General features: G+C 54.5%; 1 protein-coding gene across 1 annotated transcript in view; it reads left to right on the forward strand.

The window, feature by feature from the left end:
• LOC107100969 (NACHT, LRR and PYD domains-containing protein 12-like) overlaps nucleotides 1-5,854 on the forward strand; it is a 60,890-nt gene that overhangs the window by 17,236 nt on the left and 37,800 nt on the right. The gene's annotated exons all lie outside the window — the stretch shown is intronic.

Here is a 5,854-nt window from a genome sequence, read left to right on the forward strand (position 1 = left end):
CAATCAAGCCAGTGGACAATGTTAAATAATATAGGTGGAAAAATCATGGAAAGGGTTATGATAGCTAGAATATGTTGCCAATAAATAGAGCCCTGAAATCACACCCTTGTTGGCAAAAACATTTAAGTGTTATTCCCCATGATGGTTCTTTTCATGGTAAAAGATCTTTTTGAAAATTAAAAAAATATATATTATTATTTTTAGTGCTTGCAACTATTAGTTACCCTTTATTGTTTCCCTGGAATAAAAAAGGTAAAATCGCTAGAAACAGACTCCTTTATGTCTGGAAAGTATAAGTCCAATGATTAACCTGAGCTCCTGAATGCAACAAACCTCATTATGAGTAAAAAATTAACCATCTCAATGCAAAATGTTAAAATCATAACAAAAAGATGTTTCACACAGATGACAAGTTCAGCTCTTAACAATCAGAGTCAGTCAAAACACACATTTGACAAGGCGGAGGTTTAATATCAGCACTCCCTTCCCCAATGGTAGTTGCGATAACCTCATCATCAGAGTTCTGAGATAGGGAACACAACAACTCAGGCAGGTAAATGAAACGGCTGCAAACATAACCATCGAAACAGTGACGTTGGTCTGGGCCATTCTCAAAGCCAGAAATAATTTATTTTCTTTTTTTTTACAGTGTCCTGTCTGGCAATGTGGCAATAAGAATAATTGTCTTGATGCCAAAAAGAGCCCAACAGATTTTATTTTCACAAGTGTAGCAGTACGGCAATTGCCATATTGCTCCACTTGTTTCATGCATATAAATTGCTTTATTATAATTATGCAGGAAGTTTTACAGTTTATATGGACACTGCAATGTAAATAGAGCAGTAAAACAGAAGAAGAAAAAGGAAAAAAAAAAGAAAAGATGAAAGAAAGAGGAGATAGAAAGGAGACAATGACAAAACATTTTCAGTCTGCTTCATCACCTGTAACGAGATGAAAAAAGAACAGCACAACCGAAAGACATGGTACGAGACATACAATAAAGCCACACCTTGAAACTATCGCTAAAGTAGTATTATGAAGTCTAACATGTACTCTGTGTTACCTGAAGATATGAATGTGAGCTTTCTGTATGGAAGTGAATCTCTGAGTACCTGGAGCCAAGCACCTGTAATTGTTTGTGAGGGTGCACTTGTGCATGTAAAGTTTATCCATAGAAAAAAAAAAGCTCAATAGTGGTTGTAGAGAGCTGAAGAGGCACACCCCCCAGAGCACTGAGTCCAGCGCCGGGAGACCCAAAGCCCCAGGCACCCAAAGGGACCCCAAGAGCGAAGGCACCAAGGAGGGGCCAGCCCCGGAAATCAGACCCCCACCAAGGGAGGAGGAGAGACAGCCCCCAAGGAAGCCCCCCAGCCACTGCCATGCCAGTGCCCTGGGGAGCCGTGGGGACGAGTCCGCGGGCTCTGTGGGCTCCGCCGGCAGCAGGCCACCCTGAAGTAGGGCTGGGCACCGAACACCGGCCCCCCCACTGCACCGACCAAAATGCCCCGGCCCCACAGACCATCGAAACACGCCCCGCCCCCCGGCACCAAGCCTCGGTGACCGGCTGCAACATCCAACGCGACCGCGCCGTCCAGGAAAAACAGACAGGCGGCCACGCCCACAGCCAGGGCCCACACACATCTGCCGCGAAATGGCCGTGAGCACCGTGGAACCACCACAAATGCCCCCCAGGTCAAAAGCATGACCCCACCCCACCAGGACCGATGCCAACAGTGCGCAACGCAACACACCGCGCACGGAAACAACCCAAGGGCAAGAAGAGTGGACCGCAGCCGGCGCAACCATCCCCCCCAGCAGCCTGTGGGAAGCGCAAAGCCAGAGCGGAGCGAACCACGCCGCTCCCACACCGGACGCAGCAAGTGCAGCAACCCGCCGCCCGCAGCAGCCTCTGACAGCTCCGGCCCCCCAATGCGCAGAGCACTCCACCCGCCCCGCAGCCACACCCGCTGCGCTCGGCGGGAACAAAGCAACTCCACCATGCCTCCAAGTGGGAAAATCCACCTGAAAACCCAATCAGCGAAGTCAGCTCATCATCTCCAGCCCCCCCACAGACATGCCAATCCCTCCAAAGAAAAACAGCGAAGCAAAAAGGCCCCCCACAATGCAACAGTGAACACCAGATAACGACCCGCCCGCAACTGAAAAAAATTCCTCCATGCAAGAGGAAAAATGCAAATGGAAAAACCAGAGCCCAAAACCCAAGACCCGCACCTCACCACGCCATGCAACTCTCCTCGTCCCCGAACTGATACCATAAAACCGGCATCGAAAAATTGCATCGCCCAGGAACCGGCATCAAAGCGAAGGCACCAGCACCGAAAATCCCTGAACAACACCCAGCCCCTCCCCGAAGTGAATCCGGTCCCAGGCCCCAGGGATCCGAGGCCCCAGGGGCACCCGACCCCCAGACAGGAGCCCCAGCAAGGCCCTAGCCAGCCGGCGCCCGCGGAGAGGCCGCCAGGAATGAGCCAGTAACCACCCGGGCATGCACCCCCAGACCCCAAGCTCCACCGGCGAGCCCCGATGCCAGCCAGCGGAAGGAGAGCAGGATGGGGGGAATGTGCTCCGCACTTAGTGGAGACTTGAGATGTATTTGGGAGAGGGGTCAGTTCAGACCCCAACCTGGGAGGCCTGCCGGTGGCAGGCCACCTAGCCAAAACCACGGACCAGGTGGCTCACTCTTCCTCCAGGCCCAGACTCCGGATGGCAGCCGGGGAACAGGGGTGTGAGAAGACCCCGATCCTCCCTGCACCTGCTCAAATGTGGTGTTGTTGCATGTTGCTCTCAGATGTAATTAAAACTGGGAGTACCAAGAGGGGGTGTCCGGCACAGTCCACCCCCCCTCCGGGAGATAGGTGGTGCCAGTGCAACCCCCCAATCGACATCCCTGAACCCTCAATGTCTAGATGCGGGAGGGGATGGAGGAAGCTGACCATGGTGGGGCCCATAAAATAAGCCCCCCCTGGGTGGCCTTGACCCCCACCCCCCAGAAAATACCCTGCATAGATGTGTGTTGTGAAAATGTTGTAGATGGAAGTGTCTAAAATGCCAAATAAAATTGGGGTGGGGGACATCATCAGAAGGTGGGGCCCTCCAGTAAGGACCCCCTCCCCAAAAACCTACATGTGTGGCAGTGTAATGGAGCAGGTAGAAGGAGGATTTCGGGAATGTGGAGCAAAAGACTGGGGTGCTTGCTGCACTCCCAGGAAGCCAGCTCCCCCGCTGACTCCAATAGGCACCCTTGTTCCCCGAGAGCCCCTTTTGGAGAAGGGGGCCCCACCAGTCTCACCACCATAGCCCGGGGGCCCGGGACTGGCAGCAGCACCCACCAGCCAGCCGGGCACAGGGCCGACACCACCACCCTCCCCCCATCCTGTCCATCTACAAAAAAAAATTAATGATAATAATAATTAAAATAAATGAATAAATAAGGGGGGGACAACTCCGGCCAGCCAGCCCACGTTCAACACGCAGAGCCCCCACCCCGGAAAAAGCCCCACCATGGGACGGCACGGACCAGGACCGAGACAGGGAGCCAGACCCGAAGCCCTTCTGAACTTCTCTTCCCTCTATCACCCCCCCCACCCCCCTCCGGAGATCTAATCCCTTCCCTACATTAACATTCAAACTACTCACCACACAAGTGACAAAAGACATCCAGGCCGAGATCATTCCTACTCCCCCTCCCTCCCCTTCCCCCACTAGCAGAGTGCAAACCCCTGAAGGGGTAAGCATCTGCCATAGGTGTTAATGTCCATGCCCCTCCAGCCCAACAGGCCCTGAGGCACCCCAGCACACCAGAGGCTGTGGCAGGGGTGGACAGCTGGGCGTACACCGGCCCAGACCCCAAGCAGTACTCCCCACAGAACCCAAACCCCCCGCCCGAGGGTGATGCGCCCCAGGGACCCCAGACCCCAGGATCCACCCCGGACCCACCCGTGAGCAGTAGCTCAAAAACCCCTGGTGCCGGCACCAACACCTACACCCCCACCCCGACAACGGCTACCGAATGACACCCCCCCACACCAGTCCTACAACACCAATCCGAAGAAAAAGAAAACCACACAACACAACAAAGAACAAATCCCAAGCCCCATTCCAAGCTCCGATTACCCCATTCACACCCCCCCTCCCACACAAAAAATCCCCCTCAGTGAAGAAGAACAGCCGAAAACAAGTCAGTGTCCAACACCCACCGCCACATCATGAGGACCCCTCCACCCAGCCTCTCCTCCCCAGCAAAATCCACATGCCTGCCCTCCCAGGAGACAAACAAGTCCGCCGAATGGGAAACCCACCAACAGCGCACCGCCGGCACGCGGGGGCCCAAGTGGCCCCGACAGAAACGACACCGGAAGGCCAATATGGATGAACCGACCGCACCAACCAAGCCCCACCCAAAAACACAACAAAACCACTCCACCCCACCGACCACAGCAAACACAGCTGCAAGGCAAACAAAGGACAGAGCAGCCCCGCCCAACGCGTGCCAGAGAGCCGGAGCAGCAAAGCTGCCCCAGCCGTGTGCCAGAAGCCAGCACAAGCAGCAAAAAGAAAGCAGCAGACAGGACCCCGCTGCCCCCGCAGCGCCCGGCGCGAAAGCATAATGATCCACCCCGCTCCGACCCCCCCCGCCCCCCCCCCTGCAGTCAAACACCGAGTAACCCTCCACCCCCAAATTGCCCCCCACACAATGCACTTCATCGCGCACCACCGGCACCAGTTCCAACAAAGCGAAGCAACACCCTGGGGGGCATCCCAAAGGGGCCCCATGACGCCCGCAACCAGCCCACAACAGACACACTTGAACCCCAGCCGCAGGCGCGACCACCCATGCACCGCCCGGACGACGCAACCACGCCAAGCGCCACAGCCAACTACCAAAACCCTGTGCCGAAAGACGAGGCACGCCCCGACAGCCTGCAGAACCGAAGCACCCCGGCCGGCACCACAAAAGAACTGATGCCTGGCACCCAGCCCCACCCAGCAGCAGCACAGCTACCCGGCCAGTAGCCCACATCTGCCACCACGGAACCCCCCAAGAGCACTGCACGCGGCCGCCGAAGGACCACCCATAGGCGCCCCAGGCCCCGCCCCGATGGGGGCAACAGACCTTAGGGTTAGACTCGCCAGGCACCCCGCTCCGAGCGCCCCACCGAGCCCCCCTGGACCCAAGGACCCCCGAATCAGCTCTCGCGCCCCATAAGACGCGCCACACAGTCCACCTCTACACTAAGTGATGGAGCCGATCAAGGGAGCCCAGAGAGATCGGTCTGATGGGGATGCAGATGCTGTCTCAAGATTAATAGGATCCAACAACAGATCTCTGTACTGATTGATGCTGAGTTTATCCTTACTGTTCCAATTCATGAGGATAGTTTTCTTTGCGATACATAATGCAGTGAAGGCCATGCAAACTGATTTTTTTTCCATAGAGCTTCCCTCAAAGTCACCCAGCAAGCAAACTGGAGCGGATAGTGAGATTTTACAACTCAGGCACAGGGATAGGTCCTTACATACCTGTACCCAGAATCTCTGAACCGGCGTGCATAACCATAACACGTGAAAATAATTATCAAGTTGATTGCCTGTGCACTGTGGACAGATGTTAGATTGCACAAAACCCATCTTGAAAAATCTTTGACCTGTATAGTGCACTCTGTGGAGGATTTTGTAATGTATTAAAGGAGAATTCCGGTTTTTAACACTTTTAGCCCATTTTCTGTAGTGTCCAGGATCAAATCGAATGATCGACACCAAAATTTTTACAATTGGTCCTGTCTCTGCTTTTTGGCTCATGCAGAATCCCCCCCTGGCTGCTTCAGAATGGCTT

This window comes from Cyprinodon variegatus, unplaced genomic scaffold (assembly GCF_000732505.1).
Source record: "Cyprinodon variegatus isolate N-32 unplaced genomic scaffold, C_variegatus-1.0 Scaffold1037, whole genome shotgun sequence".
Classification (NCBI taxonomy): Eukaryota; Metazoa; Chordata; class Actinopteri; order Cyprinodontiformes; family Cyprinodontidae; genus Cyprinodon; species Cyprinodon variegatus.